Here is a 25,953-nt window from a genome sequence, read left to right as displayed (position 1 = left end):
CCAAGACAATGATATGGGTAATTGAATCTCATGCTTCAGAGAACAAAGTGATCACCATGACCAAGGCAGGGAAAAATGTCTTGCCCCATGTAGAGCATTATGCATTTGAATACTTAGATAGAGGGACTTGAAGAAAGATCCCATTCTCCTGAGGCATGAGGGATTTTATGCAGAAGAACATCTCATTGGATAAAACAGTGGTATTGGTTCTGCATTAAAATGAATCATAATTTCTTTTTGGCCTACATGTTAATATGGGACTATAGGTAGGATCATGTCAAACCTATGGGAGTGACAGCTCTTGTCTGGCACATGGAGCGGGCAAAGAAAACAGTGTCTTAAGATACATGGGAGGGAGAAGAGGAAGGATGATGGGAGCCCATTTGCAAAGTTCCAGAACCAAAGACATCTGAGAAATAGACTCTGAGCCAAAAAGTGGTGGCACTGTCATATAGAACCAAGAGTAGGATAGCTGGGCATTCAAAAAAGGACCACTAGTAAGCAAAAATGCAGTGTTTTCTTTGACCAGTGGCAGCTCCTACAGAACAACAGCTTGCCTTTGGTTCCTCACAGTGAGGAATGGAAGTAAAATATGTACTACCCAAGGAGCTTTTCACTAGAAAATATGGCCATCCTTCCTTCTGAGCTCAATAGACAAAATGTTTACATACATTGCATTCACTCAACAAACACTTCTGGAACATGCACTGTGCCTGTATGCTTCAGGAGGGAAAAATATGGAAGGATCACTCCCAGCTTCCCTCCACACCTTGCTTCATTTCTTTTCACAGGGACATGAGTAGACCTTCCAGTAACAAGCCAATTTTGGCTACAAATACAAAGCCATATCGTTTAGTCATAGTTATCAATAATGAAGCTGATCTTTGATCTTTACCTGTGTATCTTCTGTAAGTTACTACTCCATTGATTCTAAATGTGGAAGGGGGAAAAGGATACAGAAAATTTCCAATACTGAGTACTGGAGAAAGTAACAATAATAACTACAGTGTCCACTTCCTATCCCTGTGCACCTTACAGTTTAATTTTATAGATCACCTTTTTATTCCATAGTTCAAGCACCATGTTCCCATGAAGTGTTTCCAGGATCTCATTCCTCATAGGTTTGGCTTAGGGGTTAAAACCTATATTGAGTTAAAAAGTTGAATTGGATCTGAGTCTCGGTTTCTGGTGTTTTACTGCAGCACTAAATATATTAAAACCAACAGTTTGCTTTTCCTGTGTATCACCACTGCTAGATAGTGTATTCCTTTGGGTCAGAGGCAAGTTTCCATATTTGTATTCTCAGCTCCTAACACCCCTTCATGGTGCTTGGCCTTCAAAAATCATTTCCTGAGGTGAAATCAATCACCCTCTAGAACTTTTCTAGTCTTACTACCTATTATTGACACAATGTCTACATTTAATATTCCTGATATTCCATGCTGCTCACCAGTAAGGGCTAGTAAATATGGTGGTGTCCTCACCATACCAGAGAGTTACAAGAATTTCTCTTGTCTTTCTCTTGGTTAGGAGAGAGGGTTGAGGTGACACTTAATAACCAAGACATATCTGTGAGAATTATAGGCCATTCATTCTTCTTAACCAGAAAGTGACCTTGGCGGCTAGAGCTATTATTCATTGGTCCATCAGGGTTCCATGTAGAACTTTCCCTCTGGGTCTTGGCCCTTATTCTTACCTTTTGGTCAGAGCACTAGCTTATCACAGTATCTTTTTAGCTATATGTCCTGTACTTGGTTGTTTCCTTCTCCAAGTGGAATGTGGTAGAAGGAGTTCTGGATTAACTGTTGGATGTTGATTAAATCTTTTAATTCTTGAGGATTTGATTCTTCTTAGAGGAAATGGGATGAAGTCTTGGGCTCTTCTTTTATGAAATGGAGTTTAACCTAGAGATTACTTAGGACTCCTACAAGATTTTTAAAAAATAGAGTGAATTTCTAAGATGTCTTTTTAAATTTATTCAGTTCACATATATGTTCTTTCCCTGAAGTCCTAAAGCAGTTAATATTCTATACCACACAATTTGTCAGTTGATTGTATATATTGCTTGGTAGTGTTCATTAATTGTTTCTTATGTAAAAATCTTGTTTCTGCAAATAGATTATATACTTTTTGGGTTTAGGAAACATGTCTCCTGCTTCCTCATATTCCTCCCACCATTGGCTCTTTCCAAATCTCTCTCTCTTTGCACCCAGTTAACTCCCTGGTGTCTTTGTTCTCCCATTCAGTTCTAACATGAAATGTTCAGAGCTCCTCAAGCTTACAGCAGTTTCTTAATATAGTAAGACATTTGGCTCTCTTCTGAATCCTGGGAATGAAGTATTGTAATTACCTGTTTTTGTAGATGAAAAAACTGAGTCTCAACATTGAGATTTTTTTCCCATTGTTTCTTCACTTGGTTAAATGTTGAGACTGGGAGTGGAACTATATTCTTTCCCTTAAAAGTTAAAAAATTGTTTTAACAATTTATCTTGCATTATGACAAAAGAAAATAAAAAAGACAAGAAAAAAAGATCGAGGCATTAAGGAATTTTCACTATTAAGTTGTGACTAAGTGGAAGCAATGTTGTAAAATACTTGCAGACAAGGGTTTTTGTTGAACTAAAAGAATGTGAGAGGAAGGTATGAAGCATGCAAAGATTCTATATTGAAGCTGAGAGAGCATGCCTGCCTTTAGGTGGTGTCTGGGGAAAGGACCATCACATTTCAGTTTGTAATCAACACAGATGCTAATGGATGTTTCCCTCATCTCAAGACCTCAGCTATCATGAGCACCACACAAGAAGCAAAAGGTTTCTGAGTGACAAGAATAATATAAAATTGTTCTCAAGATCATATATTTTTTTTTCATAATGTGTTTTCAAAGTCCTCAGAGCCTACCTACTTGAATGTAGTTTTACTAACTTTATCACAATCCTGATTATCTGGGGTTTCCCCTCTCACAGAAGAATAGAAATAAATAAGAGGGTAAAACTGTAGGAAGCACTGGTAGAAACAGGCATGGTGGTCATTGGCAAGAATTGATAGCATGATGGTATAAAAGATCAGAGGAAAAAAGCAATACGATAATTCAAAATGGCAGTAGCTCAGGGACATTCATGAAAGGGCGTCACTGTTAGAGCCCCATAAACTTTGTACTAGAGCTCAACTTATTCACCCACCCATCTGTCCATTAATTCACTAATTCAGCAACTATTTGTGTGCCAGGCACTGTTGCAAGTGTACTATATGAAGGTAGATAGCCCGTTGTCCTTGTTTTTATTGTGCTCAGAGTGTATTTTAGGCAAGAAGTAAGTAAACCAATACTTAAAATAACGTTAAGGAAAATGGTAAGGAAAAGAAAAGGAATGTAGATGCATTAGGTATCTTGGGAGCACAAAGAAGAGAATACCTAACCCAGCTGGCGGAGAAGGGAAAAGGGAAGGAGGTAAGGAAACAAATCATGCACTACATTAGAGCCAAGCTAACAAAAAGGTTACTTAAACTAAGCCATAGTAGCAACAGCTTCTGATCAGTGTAAATAGCTAAATAGGAATGAAAGTGGAGAGTGACACAGGATATACAGTTCTTCTCAGTGTGCATCTGAATTATGTTTTGTGGGATTTGTCTTTGTGGAGTCTTTCAGCCAGGTGGAGGTGACTATGCTAATAAGGGTATGTACCTTCTTTAAGAGCTCTTTCTGAACAGAATTGGCCACCTGGGTGGTCTCTAACAGTAGTTTTGCCTCTGTGTCTGAAATCCTAATGGTAATGATTCCTTAAAATGTTGGAATCCTTTGTTCATATTCCTTATTATCTAGTTGGTTTAACATATTAATTTCAGAGTGGTAGTTAACTGCTAATTTGATTTATCAGAACTCTGAAGTAATGAAATGGCTAGGAAGCATGCTTTGGTAGGAATGTGTGTGTAAGTGGGGAGGGGAGTACAAAAGAAAAGGCAGTGATTCTTTATCAGGGATGCTACTTGCTTCTGGTCGAACTTCTGAGCAAATATAAGGACTTGGGGGTAACTGGTAGGGCGTGCTGTAATAAAGGCCCAGAAAGTAGAGGCAAGTTGAAAGGTCAATATGAGCCAGGACACTACACTTACATTATATGTGTGCTTGTCCTTTCCAGGCAGGAGTCCAGATTTATTCGTGCAGAGGAGTTGAGAGTGTAGTCTACACTTCTCTTAACCTTTTATCATCATCATCAAGAGTAAAGAGGGGGAAACAGAAACTCAATTCTGCAACCCTCTCCGACACACATATTATCCCATATTAGTTACCACAAGAAACCCTAGGCCTTCTGGTCATCCCTTGTCTCCCAACTATAGTTCTTAAAAGGATGTGCATGTGATGACCTGTTCTCCTTTTGTCATTTCCCCCAACCTCTTAAACTTTTCCCATTGTGCCATTAGCAGCAGTTCACAATGCCGGGCTCTCCTCAGCGCCTTGTCTGAGCTTCCATTCACCTTATTTTTCTAATGAAGGGTTTCTCAGCCTCAGCAGTATTCACATTTTGGGCCAGATAATTCTTTGTTGTGGGAATCCTATGTATTGTGGGATATTTCACGGTACAGTTGGCCTTTATCCACCAGATACAGGTAGCACTTCTCCAAATTCCAGACATTGCCAAATTATCTCCCATTGAGTACAACTAGCTAACTGAACTGGCTCACATTGCTTCTCTTGAAACCCTCTCAAGGTGTGGCTGTTCCCCTATACCTCCACCTTTAGCCCTCCTATAACTGGATCTGATATGGAGTAGGTAACCTCTTTGCTATTTATTGTCACATCAGACTGTTCTCCTTTCTTTGTCCTTCTACCTCCTAACATTTTAGCTTGGCATATCATGTCATTAGATTACATCTCCTCCTCCCCCTCCTTGTGGTTTCATCTACTGATCTTGTATCATTTTCCTTTCATTTTTTATTACCTTAGCTGCTGGATTATTATATTTACAATTTCAGAACACATAAACATGATCCTTCCAACACCCTGGCCCTCAATTTGTGGATTCTTTTTCCAATAATGATCTTGTCATTTACCCTCCCTCACATCCTCTCTCTCTGTGCACACATCCTGGGCATTGAAATTATCAATACCAGGGATTTCCCAAGAACTCGATTCCATGCAATGTGTTTTCTTCAATCACCACCTCCTGTCTTTTCAATCCATTCATTCTAATATCCTGAGTTACTTCTGGTTCTCTGAGAAGCATATAGCATAGCAAGTTGGGATTAGAAATACAGGAGGCTTATTTGTGGGAAAATGCTAATGAAGAACAAGAGAGGAAGCTGGAAGATGTTGGGAAACCCTTCAGATTGCAGTGTAGGTCCCTGTGGAAGGAAGGTAGGTTAGGTAGGGCAAGTCTTCTATTGCAATGGAGTTCTAAGAATGTTTTGGCAGAGCTAATTGGGAGTCTTTGAGACAAAATTTCTTGTTTCCCAGGAACTGAGTCAGCTTTAATAGTTGTGCTGTTGTCAGTCATTGGGTGAGAGCTGATCTTGGGAGGTTGGCCTCAGTTCATTGGGCAGTTACACTTGCCTGTATCTGTAGATCTGACAGGTGCCTTGTCATTGCCACCACAGATCCCTGTTTTAATAATCCTCACTCTCCCCATCCCCATGCCCATGCCCATGTGGGCATTCACCTATCTCAATTGATACACCTTGGGCTTTCCAGAAACTGGAGTCATCCCTTTTTCTTCCCTGTCACTTCCTACATCCACTATATCAGGAAATCCTGTTGACCCTATCTTGAAAATATCAACCGTCTGCCCACCTCTTACCACTCTCACTGAGACCACTCAGGTTTCCATGCCTCCATTTCTAAACTAGACTAATGGTATAGCTTCCTAACCAGAACAAGTGATCTACTTGTTCCTGCACTTGCTCATAGTCTGTTCTCAACATGGAATTATGCTCTTTCTAAAACAAATCTGAATTACAGCAACCTCTGTGCATACCATTGTGGGGACTTCTTATTTCAGTCTGAAAAAAAAAAAGCCAATGTCTTTACAGTGGCCTGTATGCACTATATGGTCTGCCTATCTCAGGTCCCAACCACCATTAACACCCTGACCCTACATCTCCCCATTTTACCCTGCTGCAGCCGCTTTGGCTTCTTACTATTTGTTGAACATGCCAAGAGCACTTCCACCTGTGGCCACTGCACTGACTTTTCCCACTCCCTGGGTCTCTCATATATTCCTTTAAGTCACTACTTTAGTTCACCTTTCAGTGTAGCCTACCCAGTAACTCTTCTTTAAATCTCATCTGCTCTTTCAATTACCCCAGTTCTATTTTGCTCTACTTATCCTTTTTTTCCATGGTACAGATCACTGCCCAATATGTTATATGATTTATTATGTTTATAATTTATTATCTGTCTCCTCCTTGATAAAATGCCAACTCCAGGCTAACAGATATCATTGACTATTTTATTCACTGATGTATCACAAGCACCTAGACTATTACCTGGCAAACAGTAGGGCTCAGTAGATGTTTGTTGAATTAATAATGAATAAGAAATTAAATGTGAGAGGCTCCTAAGTTTTGCCTTGTTTCATGTGTCCCTGTGATATTAGGGGCTATAACTTAGGTGTCTTTTGTAGTTTTCCTTAAAGATTTGTGAGGGCTACCTTCATTCACATATTTATTATCAATTAAAAATGTTGCATTGTTCTGATGAATATCAATAGGTGAAAATGTAATTTTGCTAAGAATAAGCAAAATGCACATATTTCCCCTTGTTACTGAGAAAAACAGAGTCTAGTTATATGCCCAGAGAAGATAGGTTCATATGTAAAAGAAAATTTCTCTTCTTCTGGATTTAAACTGTTTTCCAGTAGCTCTGCAATTCCTTCATTTTCTCATTCATTTACTATTTAGTGAAAGCAAATTTTTTTTTTCAACGTTTTTTTTTTTTTTTATTTATTTTTTTATTTTTTTATTTTTGGGACAGAGAGAGACAGAGCATGAACGGGGGAGGGGCAGAGAGAGAGGGAGACACAGAATCGGAAACAGGCTCCAGGCTCCGAGCCATCAGCCCAGAGCCTGACGCGGGGCTCGAACTCACGGACCGCGAGATCGTGACCTGGCTGAAGTCGGACGCTTAACCGACTGCGCCACCCAGGCGCCCCTAGTGAAAGCAAATTTTGGGCTAAACACTTGGTCTTTTGAGCACTCCTCAGCCTGAGAGTGGTGTTAGGATATGGACTTAGAATTAGGAACAGATAGATGATTTTCTCCTGGACGTGCATTGATGTCACTTATGACCAAAGGGGTATATTCCACAACAAACAAAACTATGGCACATGATAACAAATTATGTTAATAAGGCAAAAATGCTTCTTTTCAAAGAGGAAGACTTTCTCTATAGGTCTAAATATAAAAGGGAAGGAACCACATTTTTTGTCCAAGTGCACTTTGGGAACTGCTCCTATACCTCCCCTAGAGGAAAGCACTGAAATACATCCTCTTGTGATGATTGGGTAGTAGGTCTGCAAATTGTGTATTATTTTGAAGTATGCTGTTTTAAATTTGATATTTTGGGAAGTGGTTAGAAAAGTCAAGTGTATTAAAGTCAATTGGTTATTAATTATATTTTATTTTTTAGTGTTATAAGAGCTATACCTTACCCCATCCACCCCACATTTTTATGTGAACTTAATTTTGCTGTTTTAAGTGCAAGTTATTTGTTCAAAGTCTTTAATATGTAAAAATACTCTTTATTTTATTTTATTTTATTTTTTTTTATTTTATTTTTTTTTTTATTTATTTTTGGGACAGAGAGAGACAGAGCATGAACGGGGCAGGGGCAGAGAGAGAGGGAGACACAGAATCGGAAACAGGCTCCAGGCTCCGAGCCATCAGCCCAGAGCCTGACGCGGGGCTCGAACTCACGGACCGCGAGATCGTGACCTGGCTGAAGTCGGACGCTTAACCGACTGCGCCACCCAGGCGCCCCAAAAATACTCTTTATTTTAAAGAGGCAAAAGCACTAGTGACTATAGCTTCTCCATAAGGCTTTGGTTGATGCTGAAAAGCACACATAAGAGGGAGTTTCTTTGCCCTAAACAGAATGGGCTACGGTGCCTTACCCACACAGGTTAGCCATCCTGGTTGATCTAAGAATTCCTGCTGCCACTGGCATCATGCCAACTGGGCATCAAGCCTATCAAATCTGGACAGTTAACTGCTGTAAAGGAGCCTTCCCTATTTCTCTGCCCAACCCACCAGGGGCTTTTCTCAGTTTTTAGGTTTGAATCCCGTTCTTGTGAGAGCAAGGTAGCATTGGCTAGAGTGTGTTCCTGTGTCATGATGAGTGATTTTCTGTGAATTGTCTCTGGGGTAAGAAGAACCACACAGGATCTCATGCCAACAGTCAGCTCTGGCTTCCTAAAACTCCTCAAAAGGCTACATTCTGGGCAAGTGCAGCAACCAATGTAGTGGTGTATGTTGGATGTTAATGTTTGTTCCTTGTTTGGGAAAATGCTACAGATTTTTCTAAGGCTGTAATCCTGAGAAAGGGTGATGTGCATGTATGTTGAACAAAGGATGGTTATATTTGCAAATATGAACGAAATTATCAGAACTTTCTTTGTGGCTATGCAGTGAGAGGTCAAGAGATAAATATTAATCTCTGAAGCCACAAAGAAGTTACTTTTCATACCTAGAGTTACTCTACTCTTCAGAAATAGGCAAAGGGAGGGAGGTAGCTGGGTTTTTTTCCCCCACCTCATTTATTTTGTATCACAACAACCTGTTGCCAATGACAGCTCAGAAGTAAAAGAGAAAATGGAAGTGAAAGATTTGAACTTTGCTTTGGCATTATAGTGTTTGTCATTGCTGCAACAAGAAACATTTACCTGAATCTTTGGTGAATGTCTAGAATAAACCTCAGTTGTAGTAACAAACAGTGACCTGGTGAAGAGAGCAAGGGCTTTGGAATTGGATGGCCCCAGGTTCATTCCTGGTTCTGTCACATAGGATTGTGACCAAGTTCTTCTTTGAGTCTCAATTCCTAGCCATAACATGGGTAGTATAATGTCTGTTCCATAAAATACTTGGGAGAATTACCTTTTTAAAAAATGTTTTATTTATTTTTGAGAGAGAGACAGAGTGCCAGCAGGGGAGGGGAAGAGAGAGAAAGGAGAATCTGAAGCAGGCTCCAGGCTCTAGCCATCAGCACAGAGCCTGATGTGGGGCTCAAACTCACAAACAGACCGCGAGATCATGACCTGAGCCAAAGTTGGATGCTTGACTGACTGAGCCACCCAGGTGCCCTGGGAGAATTACCTTTTAAAAAAAGCATTACAAAACATGGATAAAGGTGTCTAGCACTTAGTAAGCTCTCCATAAAAGTAGTTTGTATTATATTTAATACAAAGGCAGTGATATAAATAATTCAGTGGTAAATAATGTAAAATTATTTGTACCATTTTTGTATATCTTCTAATTCTGAATTTGACTTTTCTGGATAGGCTAATGACATTTTAAGAATGTGTGGAACACCTTTCTTTACTTTTCCTTGTGATATCCTCAATTGGTATGTTAAATTTGTTCTCTATAAAGCCAAAAAGAATCATGACTTGTATCTTGCTAGTTTCTCTGATACAAATATTTCCGCCGTGGCTCTGCTTCAGGCTATCAGCGTTTTAACAACCTCACCGAAGTTCTGAGCCAACACGGTTGGTTCTTGTGAGCCTGGAGAAGTCAGCACACCCTTGGGATCCTGCCTTGGGAGGTGAGGACCTGAGGCTCAGTCATGTTTCTGTTCTTGCATATAATCTTGCAGTTCCTAAGAAGCAGAATTAGAGGGTGGGAATTCAGATCTGCTCATCCAGGGCTTTTGCTCTTATTCTGTTCTTTCTGCCTCAAGTTGTCTGGGATCCCAAAGGTGGGTTGGTAAATAGAAAGTGAAGGAATTGTTTCTACATGGATTAGTAGTGTCACACAGAGTGTGTAACAGTACTCCTTTCCCCCCATACTTGCCAAATACTTCATAATATAAGATCTCACTGTTGTTAACCTTCAGAATAAAATTACACCTTATTGTGGAAGTTCACATGACTTCAGTAACTAAGGTGAAAACAGAATAGTATAAGCCCCCTTTTTGTTCAAGCATGAAGTGAAGTAAGAAAAAAAAATATGTCTCTGTTTAAGCAGAGCATTGGTTTGAATTTAAATTGAACTCTGAAGTAAGTCATTTAGACCTAAAAACACTTTTTTTTTCTTTTGGTAAAGGCTCTGTGTTGTAAATTGTTTCTCTTTGTTGATAAGAAAAGCCAAGGTTACAGAATATTTATGACCCAGAGAGCTAAACAGAGAACATACCTGATAAACAATCAGATGGAGACAAAATAGGATGGAAAGCTTGGCTCTCTCCACAGTTGCAGCTGGCAGATGCCTTGTATGGGGATTTTTCTTTTCAACCAATGTAAAGAGAAAAAGATTCTCTTACTATTCAGTTATTTCGGTCCCCATGTATACTGTGAAATTTTTCTGAGTTATGAAACATGCTTAAAATTATGAAAAGTCATAAAGCATGACTGGTATCAGAGATAATATTTCATGAATACCGTGCATTTAAATAATTCATATACAACTAAAGTTACAAAGCTCAACCATGTTGTTTTCCAAAACTCTAAAACATCAAAACAGTGTCTGGATTTTGAGATAACTTCCCTAATATACTCTCTTTTTCAAAAATTTAATTATAGGGAACAACATTATCAAATTTTAATATAAAACTTCCCTTGAAACTAATGAGATTGGGCATATTTTCAAATGTTAGTGAATTTCTTTCATGTGTGTGCATTTTTTTTTTCAAATGTTGGCATTTTCTATTAAAATTACAGGAATTCTTAATATATTCCAGGTATTACTTTTTTGTTATGTAGATTTAAAATATCTTATTCTTGCCTGTGCCTTACTTTTATTTCTGTTTATGGTAATTTTCCTTAAAAATATCCAAAAAAGAACACTTATAAAAATTTACAGTTGATATCATACTTAATGTTAAAAGACAGAATGCTTTCCTCTTAAGGTTGGGAATAAGACAAAGCTGTCTGCTCTCACCACTGTTCTTAACATCATATTTGAAGTCCTAGTCAACGCAGTAAAGGAAGAAAAAGAAATACAATGCATACAGATAGAAATGAAAGAAGCAAACGTATCTTTACAGACAACATAATTGCCTATGTAAAAAACACTATGGAATCCACAAAATACTACGGAATAAGTGATTTAAAAAATTTTTTAGAATACAAGATCAATATAAGAGAACCAACTTTATTTCTATACTTTAGCAACCAGTAACTGGAAACTGAAATTAAAACAACTGTACCATTTACAGTGCATTCAAAAAATGAAATATTTAGTATTAATCTGACAAAATGTGTGCGGGACTTAATATATTGACAACAGCTAAATGCTGATATGAAAAACAGATGACTTGAATAAGATGAGAGATATTCTGTTTTTATGAATTTGTAGTCTCAATATAATAAAGGTGTCAATTTTTCTCAACTTGATCTATAATTATAATTAAAATCAAAATTCCAGTAGAATTTTTTAATACATGAAAAGCTTATTCTAAATTTTATTTTTTTAATGTTTATTTTTGAGAGAGACAGACACACACAGAGTGCGAGTGGAGGAGGGGTAGAAAGAGAGGGAGACAGAATCTGAAGCAGGCTCCGGGCTGAGTTGTCAGCACAGAGCCTGAAGGGGGGCTCAAACTCACAAATCACGAGAACATGGTCTGAACTGAAGTCAGACACTTAACCGACTGAGCCACCCAGGTGCCCCTGAAAAGCTTATTCTCAAATTATATGGAAGTCAAATAGACTAGAAAAGTCAAAAGGATTTTTAAAACTAATAAAGTTGGAGGACATGCATTTCCAGATTTTAAGATTTATTATAAAGTTTCAGGAATCAAGACAGTGTAGCAGTGGTGAAAGTGATGAAACAAATCCATGGAACATGATTGAAATTACACAAACAAACCTATGCATACATATTCAATTGATTTTAGATAAAGATACAAAATTCAGAAAATAATGATGCAACTATTGGTATTGGACATGTATTTAAAGAAAGCGAACATTGAAATTGTTCACTCACATTTTTACAAAAGTTAACTTGAATCAAATACTAAAATGTAAAATTAAACTGTATAAAACTCTATGAAAAATGTGGGGTTAATCCTTCTGACTTGAGCTAAGTGAAGAGTTCTTAGAAATAACACCAAAAGCGTGGTCCATAAAGGAAAAAAGAAATAAATTGGATTTATCAAAATGAAAAAGTAATTGTTCTGAAAAAGACACTGTTAACAGAATGAAAGGACAAGCTACAGAGTGGGAGAAATATTTTCAGTCACATCTGAGAAAGGATTTGTATCCATAATACATAAAGAACTCTTAAAATTCGGTAAGAAGACAGACAACTAAAAAAAAATTGGGCAAAAGATATGAACAGATATTTCACCAAAGAAGATATCCAGATAGCAAGTAAGCACAAGAAAACAGGCTCTGCATCATTGGTTCTCAGTAATAGCACATTAAAACCACAATGCAAAACCATAATAAAACCTATGAGAATGGTTTAAAAGTAAAAGACAATATCAAGTGCTTGCAAGAATGTGGAGTAACTGAAACTTTGACACGTTGCTGCTGATGGGAATATAAAGTTATATGGCTGTTCTTGAAAATTACTTGGCAATTTCTTATAAAGTTAAATTCTTATAACTATGATCCTTCAACCCTGTTCTTGAACATTTATCTTAGAGAAATGAAAATTTGTTTAAGCAGAAAACATATACAAGTTTTGAGCCAGCATTATTTATAATCACCCCAAACTGGAAACAACCTACATGTCCTTCAGTGAGTGTGAATGGATAATAAACTATGGCTCATGGAGAAAATGGAATATGCCTATGTGATAAAAAGGAATGGAGTATTGACACACACAACATGGATAATCTTTAGGTATTATGGTGCGTGAAACAAGGTAGTCTCCATAGTTTGTATATTATTCCATTTATATGATATTTGTGAAAGGACGTAGTTCAGGGACAGGAAGCATGTCAGTGGACACCAGGGGTTGGGGTGGGAAAGTTTTTAAAAAAAGAATCAGCAGAGTGAGATTTTGGGGTTGATGGAACAGTCTTGTATCTTTACCATAATAGTAGTTACATGAATATATCCCTGTGGCAAAACTTATAGAACTGTACACCCAAAGGAGTGAATTCTGTTCTCTGAAAATTCAAAAATACATTTTATCCAACATCTCTCTATGTTTGTAGTAGTGAGCAGGGTTCAGAACAGTCCATCATGTGACATTAAGCCATGGCTCTCTTGCTCTCCTAATAAGAAAATATAACACAATAAAAGTTACTTTATAAAGAAAAGACAATTACAGTGATAGTACTTTGAGGTAAGAACCAAACATCCTGCATGAAAATGATTTTTATTGACAAATAAAATCTGTATTCTAAACTTCTGATAGGAATAGACTTTGCCTATTTTGCCAGCCCTGTAGTGACTAGCATAGAGCCTGGAAGTCAACAAGTTCTTTTAATCACATCATTTAATAAATGATTGCATGAACACAGACCTGCTGACAGAAATGTGGGCCAAAGACATGCTACAGAGCATGTAGAAATGGCTCAGATAATCTGTACCTATACAACAGGAGAACAAACCTAATACCATGTCTCTTGACTTTTATTTTTGTTTTTTTTTAACTTTTATTTTTCTATTTTGTACTACAGTCTCTTCTCAAACTCCTCTTCCTCATAGTTTAAGATTCAGGTCAGATTTTCTGTCTTTCAAAAAGTTTTCTATGGCCTCTCACCTCACTTTTTAAGAAAAATTACACTTACTGATTGGTTCTTTCTGGGGATACAGAAATGTTGTGGTATAGGCGATAAAAGCCCAGATACTGTTCACTGTTTTTTTTTAGTTGAGATATAATTTATATATAGCATTATATTAGTTTCAAAAACATGTTTGTATAGTGAAGTGACCACATTGTTTAATTAGTATGCATCATCACACATAGTTTTTTTCTTTGTAATGAGTAACTTGAAGATCTCTCTTAGTAACTACAAATTTATAATGCAGTATTATTAACTATAGTCACCATGTTGTACATTACATCCCCATGAGTTACCTTATAACTAAAAGTTTGTAACTTTTGACCCCCTTCACCCATTTTGCCCAACTCCAAACCTCACCTCTGGTAACCACCAGTCTATTCTCCCTAAGTTTGGGTGTTTCATTTATTTACTCATTTTTGATTCTACATATAATTAGATCATACAGTATTTGTCTTTATCTGACTTATTTCATGTGGCATATTGCCCTCAAAGTTCATCTATGTCATCACAAATAGCAAGATTTCCTTCTTTTTTAATGGCTGAATAATACTCCATTTGTGTGTGTGTGTGTGTGTGTGTGCGTGCGTGCGTGCGTGTGCGTGTGTGTATGAACACATTTTCTTTATCCATTCATCAATTGATGGACATCGATGGGTGTTGCTTCCATGTCTTGGCTATTATAAATAATGCTACAGTGAACATGGGGGTGTGTTTATCTTTTTGCATTGGTGTTTTGTTTCCTTCAAATAGATACCCAGAAGTAGAATTGGAATTGCTGGATCATGTGGTAGTTTTATTTTTAAGTTTTTGAGGAATCTCCATGCTGTCTTCTGTAGTATCTGTGCTAATTTACATTGCCACAAAAATGCACAAGGGCTCCCTTTTCTCTGCATCTTCCCCAGCACTTGTTATTTCTTGTCTTTTTGATAATGATTCTGATAGGTGTAAGGTTATATTTCAGTGTAGTTTTGATTTTGCTTTTCCCTGGTGGTTAATGGTGTTAAACACCTTTTCATTTACCTGTTGGCCATCTCTACGTCTACTGTGCAAAAATGTTTTGAGATCTTCTGTCCAATTTTTAATTGTTTTCTGTTGAGTTGTATGAGTTCTTTATATGTTCTGCATGTTAGCCCCTTATCAGACATATGATTTACACGTATCTTCTCCCAGTCGGTAGGTTGCCTTTTCATTTTTTTAGGAGAAGCTTTTTAATTTCACTTCATTTTATTTTTCTTATTTGAATGCTGATAACTTGCATTCTGATGTTGAAAAGAACCATATTGGTCTTTGTATGATATGCTCTGTAATGTGTATATGTCTTATCCCTCTAAATTAATTGAAAACCCATGAATAATAACATAATTTAATATGTAGTCCTGTTCTCAATTCTTCTGAGCACCTGTATTCTACTTAATGCATCTGGAGGGCATGGCTGATGTCACATCAGAACTGTTGTTCTGGAAGGTTCCTCATAACCTCGCTTCCAAGTTCGCAGGGAGCTTCGTTTTGCTAAAGCTGAGGGGTTGGTTATATAAGAGGAAGAGTTGAAGTGGCCTCATATTGGCCCCAAATCTGACAGAATGCTGTCAAAAATTTCCTGGTCAGCACTCAGGCCTCTGAACTCACATCATTAACACAGCTGAGGTACCAGAAAGAACTCTTCCACCATGAAGAATAAGCCTTTATTTTGATCACCCAGATTTTGTATAGGAATCTCCATCCATCCATGGACAAACGCATTACTCCATCTCTACCAAAAACAAAACAAAACAAAACAAAAAAACAAATATTTCACTCTAAAGGAGAAAAGGTTAGATTGCACTAGATCCCTTGCAAAGAAATGTATTAAACCACTACTGGAATTAACATAATAGATTTCATTTCTTGTGATGGAGAGTAAAAGTACAGTTTTCCCCTAAATTTTGCTTTCTCCTTCAGATGATGTTTCTAATAAAAAAGGCTTACGATCATCAAATTGATTTAATCACTGGATTTAAATGGTGCCTGACATTGAACCTAGTGATTATGACTTTGCTGTATTTATGTGTTTAGCACATTTGCATGTGGCATGCTTATTAAACACAGTAAATAATTTGCAACAAAGTCTGCTGAGTCTTTGCTAGCTGAAAGATGTCTAGAGCACTGTGTTCTTCCCTCTTGAGCATCTCTTTCTTTCTAAGGCTTAGATTATACAGGTTTACATGTGTTTATGGGCTGGAGTTTCCATTTACTTGAAGCAACATTTCCTGGATCCCCCTCCTCCCATCAACAGAATAGTTTTGGGAATTTTAAGATATTCTTATGGGGAAAGAAGAAAGACAAATTTATGTCCTGTTTCAGAAGTTGAATATCTCTGAGCTTGCTAAGGCTCCCATTAGATAAGGAGAAAGAAAAATAGTGAGAAGTGTCCAAAGCACATGGTGCCTCTAACTATGGTCTCTGTTTAAATTCCACTTCTTCCATGAAGTCTTTCCTGGTGATACCAGTTTATATGGAATTACACAGTACTAATGATCAGTACCCTGCGATTTAACACTGACTTGTATTGCTGTAAAGTGGGTCTTTTCAAATTGTTTTTCATGGGGCTGAAGGCATGCTGTTCACTTTTTTCGTGTCTCCTATAGCCCATGCTGTAGTGTAAGCACTCAGTGGGTGCCTGGTTTTCAAGTACATTGCTTGTTCTCTGAAAATAAAAATTGTCTGTTGCCCAACATTGCCATATGTACAGGTAGTGCTAGATACTCAAATCGTTCATTTCTTGCCATTCAGAGAAGAAATTTCCTTCCTCTAGCTTGACTGAGGTGCTGTCCTTTTGACCTGTAGCATTTTCATCAGTTATTTTAAACAGAGCATAACTGTCATTTATGACTCCATGAAATATTGTACTTCCACCGACCTTATTGGTTTTGCCTAGTTTTAATGGGAATATAAGCAACTGTGAAAGATCCAATCATTTCGGCTCTTCACAGAATCAATATATCCAACAGCTGCTTTCCTCAGCTGACCAGCATTCACTTACCCCAACACAATGAGGACAGGGAAGGTAAGCCTGAGAGTCTTGCTAATGAGCAAGCATTGCAAAGGGCCTTTAACAGACCTCTGACAAGCTCAGCACTTTATGTACAGCCTCCCTCTTCTCTTGCTCTACCTCCTTGTCCAGCAGCCATGCACTTGTGACTTCTGCAAGTCCATTCTAATCAGCAGCCCACTTCTGGCACTGTGTACTCAGGAGGTGTCATTGTCCTGGGCTGTAGTCTCCTAAGGCTGGCACAGCCTGTAATCAGCTTGCATTCCCTTCCTACATCCAGGGGTATCTCACTCTTTCTTGGGAAGTGATACTTTTGAGTTTCCTGAAGTCTTATGTTATTAACATAGGAGGTAACAAAAAGGACTTAGTCTTATTTGGATATTCTAATGATGTCTGGTGTCCTGCTTTGGGCAGTGCTATGGATTGAATGTTTGCATCTTGTCAAAATTCATATGTTGAAGCCGTTGTCCCCAAGGTTATGGTATTTGGAAGTGGGGACGTTTGGGAGATAATCGGGTTTCAATAAGGTCATGGATTTGGAGCACCCCCTGTCCTCCCATGGTGGTATTGGTGCCCTTATAAGAGGATGTGACAAGAGGTCTTTCCCTCTGCCATACACTAAGAGGGCATCTCTCTGTAAACCAATGAGGGTCCTCACTTTGCAAATCCAAAAGCCCAGGAACTGAATGGGCCATCACTGTATGTTGAACTATCCAGTTTCTAGAACTGCAGGAAATAAATTTCTATTAAGCTACCCTGTCTATGTTTTTGTTATAGGAGCCTGAACTTAATACAAGCTGTTTTCCTCTCTGGCACACCGTTTGGTATAAGAGCTGAATAATTTGTTTAAGGTTTGGTTATCAGTGATTTCCTATCTACTGATAAAGAGGCCTCTGATACTTTTTGCTCATCTTTGCCTTTCTATCCGGACAATCGTGTCCTAAACTGTCCTGTCTAGATCTGATACCCAAAACTGGGGCATTCATTGTGTGACCTTGATTGGAGCCAGCCCAATGGCAGAGCTGACTTACAGAGCATGACAGTGTGAGTGATATTCTAAAGAGTCCTTGATGATATCCCTGTGCTGCAGAGTCCATCAACCCTGGAGCTTCCCATATCTTTGTACTGCTTTATACATGGGAAAAGTAGTTTTTGTATTATTTATTTATTTTTTTTTTAATTTTTTTTTCAACATTTTTTATTTATTTTTGGGACAGAGAGAGACAGAGCATGAACGGGGGAGGGGCAGAGAGAGAGGGAGACACAGAATCGGAAACAGGCTCCAGGCTCCGAGCCATCAGCCCAGAGCCTGACGCGGGGCTCGAACTCACGGACGGCGAGATCGTGACCTGGCTGAAGTCGGACGCTCAACCGACTGCGCCACCCAGGCGCCCCTAGTTTTTGTATTATTTATACTGTTTGGAATTGAGATTTTTCTATGACTCGAAGCTGAAAGTATCACTGATGCAGTTTGTTAGGTGAAGATTGCTACTGCAATCTATTATTACAGCTTCTACTTTACCTACCTCAAAGGGTTCTTGTGAAATATATTCTTAAAATTATTCATTGGGCACTTACGATCTAAGGAATAACTCTAGGCAGTGATGACAAAATGGTAAATAAGACATTTTCCTGCCCTCATAAAGCGTATTCCAGAAAAGAGGCAATATTTAAAAATATGCACATAGTTATTTATTTTCAATAATAAGTGCTGTGAAGGAAGAATGGAAGGAGCAATCAAGAGTATAAGTAGTAGTAACTAATTTGGTATGTTTGTCTGGGGAGATTTCCCTGAAGATGTGATTTTTAATCTAAGATCTGAAAAAGAGGAAAATGTTGACTCTGAGAGCATTAGGGTGCTCTGGGTAAATACACCGTGGATGCCTGGAGTCCCTAAAGACTGAGGGAGAGAGTCAGCCTTGGTGGAATAAAGCTGAGTAAAGGGGAGTGTGAATCATAGATGCAAAGTATATATTAAGTGATTTCCACTTGGTGTTAGTTTAATAATAGTAGCTAATACTATTAATACAATATTATAGGAATTGTGGGTTTTGCTTTATAAGAATTATAGTATAAAATTGAAAATCGTTTCTAAGATGTTTAGATGATTAATGAATATAACACTTATTGTCAATTAAGAAAGAGGAGACTGTCTGGGTGAAGTATTGCTACTCCCTCAAACACATGTCATCCTAAACTAGGCAGGTTCAGGGCCAGTGCTATAGCCATGGTCCTGTGCCAAATGGACAACGGGTTAGACAGAGACTTATGGACCCACTGCCACCTCCTTGTCCTGGTTTTCTGGCTTCATTCTGCAGCATCAGCTCCAACTGCACATCGTAGGCTATGGAAGGATGTGATTACATATCAGGACAGAGCAGTCTCATTGCTTTTATAAACTTAGAGTGTAGACTATTTGTGATGTTGACATTAATACTTTCCTGTCTCAAAAATACATCCTGCTTTCTAAGAGCTTGCGAGTCCCACATGTGTTATAAAAAAAATGTTCTGATGGTAAGCAGAGAGCAGAAGGAAACCCAGAAGGAGGGAGTGAAAGGGGATGCTTAATGGTGAGAGAGGGGGAGGGTCATGTTTACATGTTCAGAGCATTTTTAAAAAAAGTTTTGTGCCAGTGTCTATCACTCCATGTTTTCAGGTGCTGGCAGATACCAAAAATGTCAAGTGATAGAGTGTTAATTTTTAATAAATCCTCAGGAATAAATGCAATAGCTCATCCATGAAGGATGACTGTGTTTCTTTCATTTATGAATAGACCTTGATAATATATTAATGAGCAGCACAATGCTTACCCTTCAAGGGTGACATGCTCCATATATATGCAAAAGCCACATCACCCCACACTGAACTTTGGATAATGTCCAAATGTCCTCCCTCTATCCTGGTTGTGTGCCTCTCATATCTGTTTGCTAGGTGCTTGCTCTGGCATGGCATGGCATAAATAATAGTGTCTGGAGGTTAAAGAATCTAGCTATGTTCTGCTGATTGATCAATTAATCAATTTCCATTGATTACCATAATGTTCTATTAATTCCATTATGATGTCTAAAGGGTAATCCGTGGCAATTAAATAAAAAGACACTTGATGGTTTTTGTGGTAATTGAATTTGTAAATTTATTAGCTTTCAGTTGTTTACTTTTAATAGAAGTAATTAATATTTCATGTTACTCTTTTAAATGGGAAAATGCTTATGAGATCATTTTAATTAAGGAGCAGATATTGATTTGAAATGAAATCCCTAAAAGCCCTGAGTTTGTATTTGGATAATACCTCTGTTATCAAAGACGATGCATTCTGATTATATTTGTATTTCTCAGAGATCTTATTCCCTGGCACAGAAGGCATATGGATCTGTGCTTAGATGTCAACTAAGGAAGAAAGCACTATGGTGTGAAGAAATCATTAAGTACCAGCTGATATAATGCCAGCTGTAGCGGTGAACATGAAACGAAGGTGGTCTCAGGACAGACAGGACTTTGCTAAGATAAAAGCGGAGAAGATAAAAGAAATGCTGGTTTTCAGGCAGAGGAGGGAGGAAAGGGATGTGGAGGAGGCATTAGGGAAGGCGCAGCCAGGGGTCCTATGCTGGCAGGCTTAGTTTGTAACAATGGACAGAGGCTCCTCCGACCCAACGGGAGGAAGGGGCTAGGCCTAGATTTTAGTAATCTTTCAATGTGGAATGTGGAAGAAGTCTTAATTCAAGAGTACCAAGGACCCATACAAGGTCACAGGATGGCGAAGGACCTATGACCCAGGCTTGTCAGACTCTATTCATTTGGAAGGAATAAATGAAAGACAGAGTCGGGTCAACCAATTGAGCAATGATCATCATATGCATGAAGCTAAAAGAAAGAAAGAACGATTGGAGGACTGTTGTTTCAGCAAGTAAGGAAATCAGGTGCCGCCATAGAAAGTTAGCTCCCAAGGAGGGGACTGACTGTCCCTGACTTGTTTCACTTGGTATTCTCAGCACCTGAAACAGTACTCATTGTGCTTCCAGTCCTCAAAAATACATGTGAATGCATTATGAATGTGGGCCTTTTGAAGAAATAGGGCAGGTGGAGTTGGTGGGGGAAAGGGTCTGGCTTAGTACATTTGGGCTGATATAATAAAATACAACAGACTGCGTTGGGGGAATGGGAGCTTATAAACAGCATAAACTTATTTCTCACAGTTCTGGAGGCTGAGGTTCCAAGATCAGGATAATAGCCAGCTTGGTTCGGTTCTAGTGAAGGCTCTCTTTCCACTTGCAGATGGCTGTCTTCTCACTGTACCCTCACGGGGTGGGAGGGGACAAAGGGGCTCCCTCAGGCCTTGTCTACAAGGCACTACTCCAGAGGCCTCTTGACAAATCATTTCCAAAAGCCTCCACCGCCTAATACCTTCACTTTGGGGGTTAGGCTTCAACATAGGATTTATGAGGGAACGCATTCAGACTGTATTAGCATCCAAGCAAGTGTATAGACAATAAATAACTTAAAGTGGCTTTGTGTCTGTTTGTTTGTTTGTTTGTTTGTTTTGCCTTCTACAATTATCTTCAATTTTTCCACTACTCAGAATCTGTCTTAAGAGTAAGATTGTTTGGGGCGCCTGGGTGGCGCAGTCGGTTTAGCGGCCGACTTCAGCCAGGTCACGATCTCGCGGTCCGTGAGTTCGAGCCCCGCGTCGGGCTCTGTGCTGACAGCTCGGAGCCTGGAGCCTGTTTCCGATTCTGTGTCTCCCTCTCTCTCTGCCCCTCCCCCGTTCATGCTCTGTCTCTCTCTGTCCCAAAAATAAAATAAAAAACGTTGAAAAAAAAATTAAAAAAAAAAAAGAGCAAGATTGTTTGATTTCTATCTGGGTCATTCTACGAAACTCCACATACAGAAAAGCTACCAGGGCATGTTTGCTGCTATTAATATTATATGAATGAGCTTTAATTGACCATCCAATATGTATGAGTAACTGATATCAGGTAATTTTTTATTTTTCTAGTGACTACGGATGTGGAAGAGGTAATAGAGTAAGAGTGCTTTGCAGTTTGAAATGGTCCATTATTACAGGGGGTCAGGTATAAGTTAAAGAGAAATGCATCAGACTTCATCAGATTTTGTATGTTTTTGTGGGGGATCAGCACTGTTTACCTTTACTATGTGGCCACATGTATAAAAGTTATTCTAGCACATAGTTCATGTGCTGCTTGTGACATTTTTAGATATTGTTTTAATAGTTTTATTTACAGTAAAATGATAACTATTATAAATGCACTTTAAAACACATTTTAAAAAAATAAAAATTATCCATCATTGGTATTTCTTCCATCTGGTCAGGACAAAGTGGAATTCTGATTGGATGAAAGCCTCTCAGTGACACAGGAAAATTTTCTTGATCTTTCAAGATCCTTCCACACTGTAGAGTGTTGGGGAAATTTTATCATAATTTTAATAAGTTGAGATACTAAGCACTAGAAAAATAGTGTGGAAATTAGAACACACTAGGTTGTCAGGACTTGAGTTCTAGTCCTGTTTCATTAATTAGCTGGCTGACTAGGCCAGGCACTTCACTCTATGGGTTTCACTTTTCTCACCAGCTAAAGTATAGAATTAAATTGGACCACTATTTAGGTCACTTTTAGCTCTGACAGCTGAGGGTACGGTCTATAATAGCATTGTCTGATAGAAAGATGTTTTGTGGGCCACACATATAATTTTAAATTTTTTAGTAGCCATGTAAAAAAAATTAACAGGAAAAATTAATTTTAATACATACTTAAATCAGTATATCAAAATGTTATCATTTCAACATTCAGTCTAAAATTATTACTGTTACTTCACATTCTTTTTGCCACACTAAGTCTTAGAAATCCAATGTGTATTTTATACTTACAGCATTTCCCAGTGCTGATTAGCTACTTTTCGGGTGCTCTGTAATCCCATAGCTAGGAGCTACTGTATTAGATAACACAAGTCTATGTTATTCAGTTAGAAAAAGTTTCCATTAGAGGGAAAGAAGATTTTTCTCAACAACGTGTGCAACAGATAAAAACTTTTTATTTTCATGGAGTAATTGGAAAAGCTAAATTATTTAAAAAATTAATGTTTATTTACTTTTTAGAAAGGGAGAGACAGAGGACAAGTGGAGGAGGGGCACAGAGAAAAGGAGACCTAGAATCCAAAGCAGACTCCAGGCTCTGAGCTGTTAGCACAGTGCCTGACGTGAGGCTCAAACTCATGGACTGCCATGACCTGAGCCAAAGTCAGACGCTTAACCGACTGAGCCACCCAGGTGTCCCAAGGAGCTAAATTATTAAAACATGAGTTTGGCTAAGTTGTGTGTAGTCTGGTACTTTCTGCCATATTACTAGCAGGGCCTAGAATTTACTCCCTTTTGAGGCTCCATTTTGCTTATCTGATGTCACCTGATCCACAGCTGTGCTTTGAGCTCTGCCTTGGAGTTCTTTCTGCTCTTTTGTGGGTCTCTACCTGGGGCACAATCACTACTAGCCTTGAAGAGTTAGTGGCTTCAGCAGAAGTGGATGAAGCAAGCCCTCCTTTCCTCCTCTGACTCATCCCAAGGGTCTTTCCTGCCCATCATTTAATCCTTAACCTGTCCTCAGCAGCACCAACAAGCAACTGTTATGTGCATTACACTTCACCAAGTGTGAGCATACCTTGACAAAGTTAAACATGGTGAAGACAGGTGATATGTAACACTGTATTCCAAGTCAAAGAAGAGAAAAAAAATAGAAGTTTCTTCATGTTAGGGTTGCCAGATAAAATACAGAATGCTCAATTTGAATTTCAAATAAATGACAATTTTTAGTATGTCTTAAATATTGCATAGGATATACTTACATTAAATATATACATTATATGAAAGTTAAATCTGACTTGACGTTCTGTATTTTGCCCCTAAATCTTGCAGTCCTTTCTCATGGATAGCTTCAATTTCCAGTGTAATTTCTCCTTAAAATGTAAGCCTCTTATTTCGTCTTTCTAGTGTTAATCTTGTATGTTTTAGGAGGATCCTTTTTTGCCCTTTACATTTGGTCCTCTGTTCAACTATTCCCTCCACTCACCTACAAATACAGCAATCCATTGCGGAAAATTTTCTAGAACCTAGTGTTGTAATCACATAATTGGGAGACGTACAGTGAGACTTTTAGTGGGCTTTGGAGTTTGTGGTCTGGTTCTCCTTGGATAAGTAGGGGAAAAAATGACTTCCTAAATTCAGCGCATTCTCAAGACATTCCACTTTTGAAATGAAGAGAGAACTTTCCTATGATTCTGTAGAACAGTTTAAATTCTACTTTCTTGGTCTCTAGCTTTCAAACTTTCCTCAGTGGTCAACCTAAACCTGAAACAGAGTTTGCCCAGTGGTCTACCTGGACCAGGCTCCTAGTGATGTCTTCTCTCTGAAAACAGTAGTTGTCCTTCACAGTCCTAATTCCCTCTCCCCACCCACCTCTCATGCATGCACATATATATAGAGTCTGTGGAAACAGCTATAATTTTAAAGCACCACCTTTTTCCTCCTTTTTTGTCTTGGTACACAAGGAACTATTGGTAATTTTATTCCCAAGTAGAAGGTAGGCCAAAATCAGGTTTGACTGCTTTTGTATGGGATCCAGGGCTAATTCCAGGTAAAACTGAGGAACAAGGCTGGTACTTTTATCTTCTCTTAAACTTTTTTTCATTCTCCTACGTACGTTCTACTGCCTTCATGATCTCAGCCTCAGAACACCCCCCACACCCCATTATGACTAGTCCTTGACACATTAGTTACATATAGTCAGTAGATCAAGATTTGTGACATTTTGCAAACTTTTATATCATGATTATATCCCTCTATTCATGTTTCTCTGTTCATCCAGATTGGAAAACCTCCGTGTGACCTATTAAACCTTTTGAAAGCCTAAGTTGCCAGCTGGCAGGAATCATAACTCCTGAACTCCAATGGTGCCTGCCTTTTTACCGTGCCATCGTTGACTTCTGTCTCTAGCTGCCACTATTACAACATCGTGTCTCTTTGGCTTTCTTGTCATCTTCATTCAAATGCTTGATGGTATGATTCTGACCCAGCTTCCTGGGTTTCCATTTAGGTTTAGACATTCTTGAAATGCTCCCTCTCTATGAGTTTTTTTTTTTTCCTTCAGGCAGGATATGTTTTCCTTCAACTATTATTTGCCAGTAATTCTGCCAAGTCCCAGTGACATTCATGAACTTAAAAGGATTTCATTGGGTTAAAAATCTCAGGTTTATCTTGTTTATTACCCATTCATCTTTCATTGCTATAGACACTTTGAAGTTGCCAGATTTACCTTTTGATTCTCTTCTCTGTTATTTCCTTTTGTGAGTTACTTGGCATCTCTTCCATCATTTGTTTCTTTCTTTTCTTTCCTACCTCATACCTAATAACCTCCAAGGGCAGCTTTTATGGTGCAAACTAGGCATTTCCTCTTTTTTCCCTCAGATTTCAGTTGAAATCTCTATCATGTTGACACTTCTTGAAAACATATTCTTCTCAGGACCCATGAGATGAACTCTATTCCTTGCCAGGAGCTTTTCATTTTGGTATCATAAGTCATGATCTTAAAACACACACGCAAAAATATCCTTTTCTTTGACGCCCTCTCTATAGCCAACCATCCACATCTCACAACTTCTAGTTGAGTGTAAAGTCATGGCTTTTAACTGGAAAAAAAAGGAAAATTCAGCTTTAGCCCTTAAGTCCTTTTCTAGACTAATTATTTGTAGAAATGGCAGACACTTTTCCCATTTTTATTAGGATAATTTTATCTCATTCATGTATGGTATAGGTCTGTTAGATGACTCGAAGAAATTATAATGTGAATATATTAAATGAACTGCACATAATGAGTGGTTATGAGATACAGGTTCTAGATAACAGGCGTTGAGGCTAGGGTATGGTGACATGTCGAATAACACAAATCTAGTCCCGAATCCAATCTAGTCTAGTTTACTTATTTGAAAAGTAATAGAAGTGTCTTTGAAGTATAACTTAAACCTTGCTGATAATTTG

Source organism: Neofelis nebulosa, chromosome 11 (genome assembly GCF_028018385.1).
Source record: "Neofelis nebulosa isolate mNeoNeb1 chromosome 11, mNeoNeb1.pri, whole genome shotgun sequence".
NCBI lineage: Eukaryota > Metazoa > Chordata > Mammalia > Carnivora > Felidae > Neofelis > Neofelis nebulosa.
The sequence above is the reverse complement of the archived record's forward strand: the minus strand, read 5'-3'. Positions refer to the sequence as shown.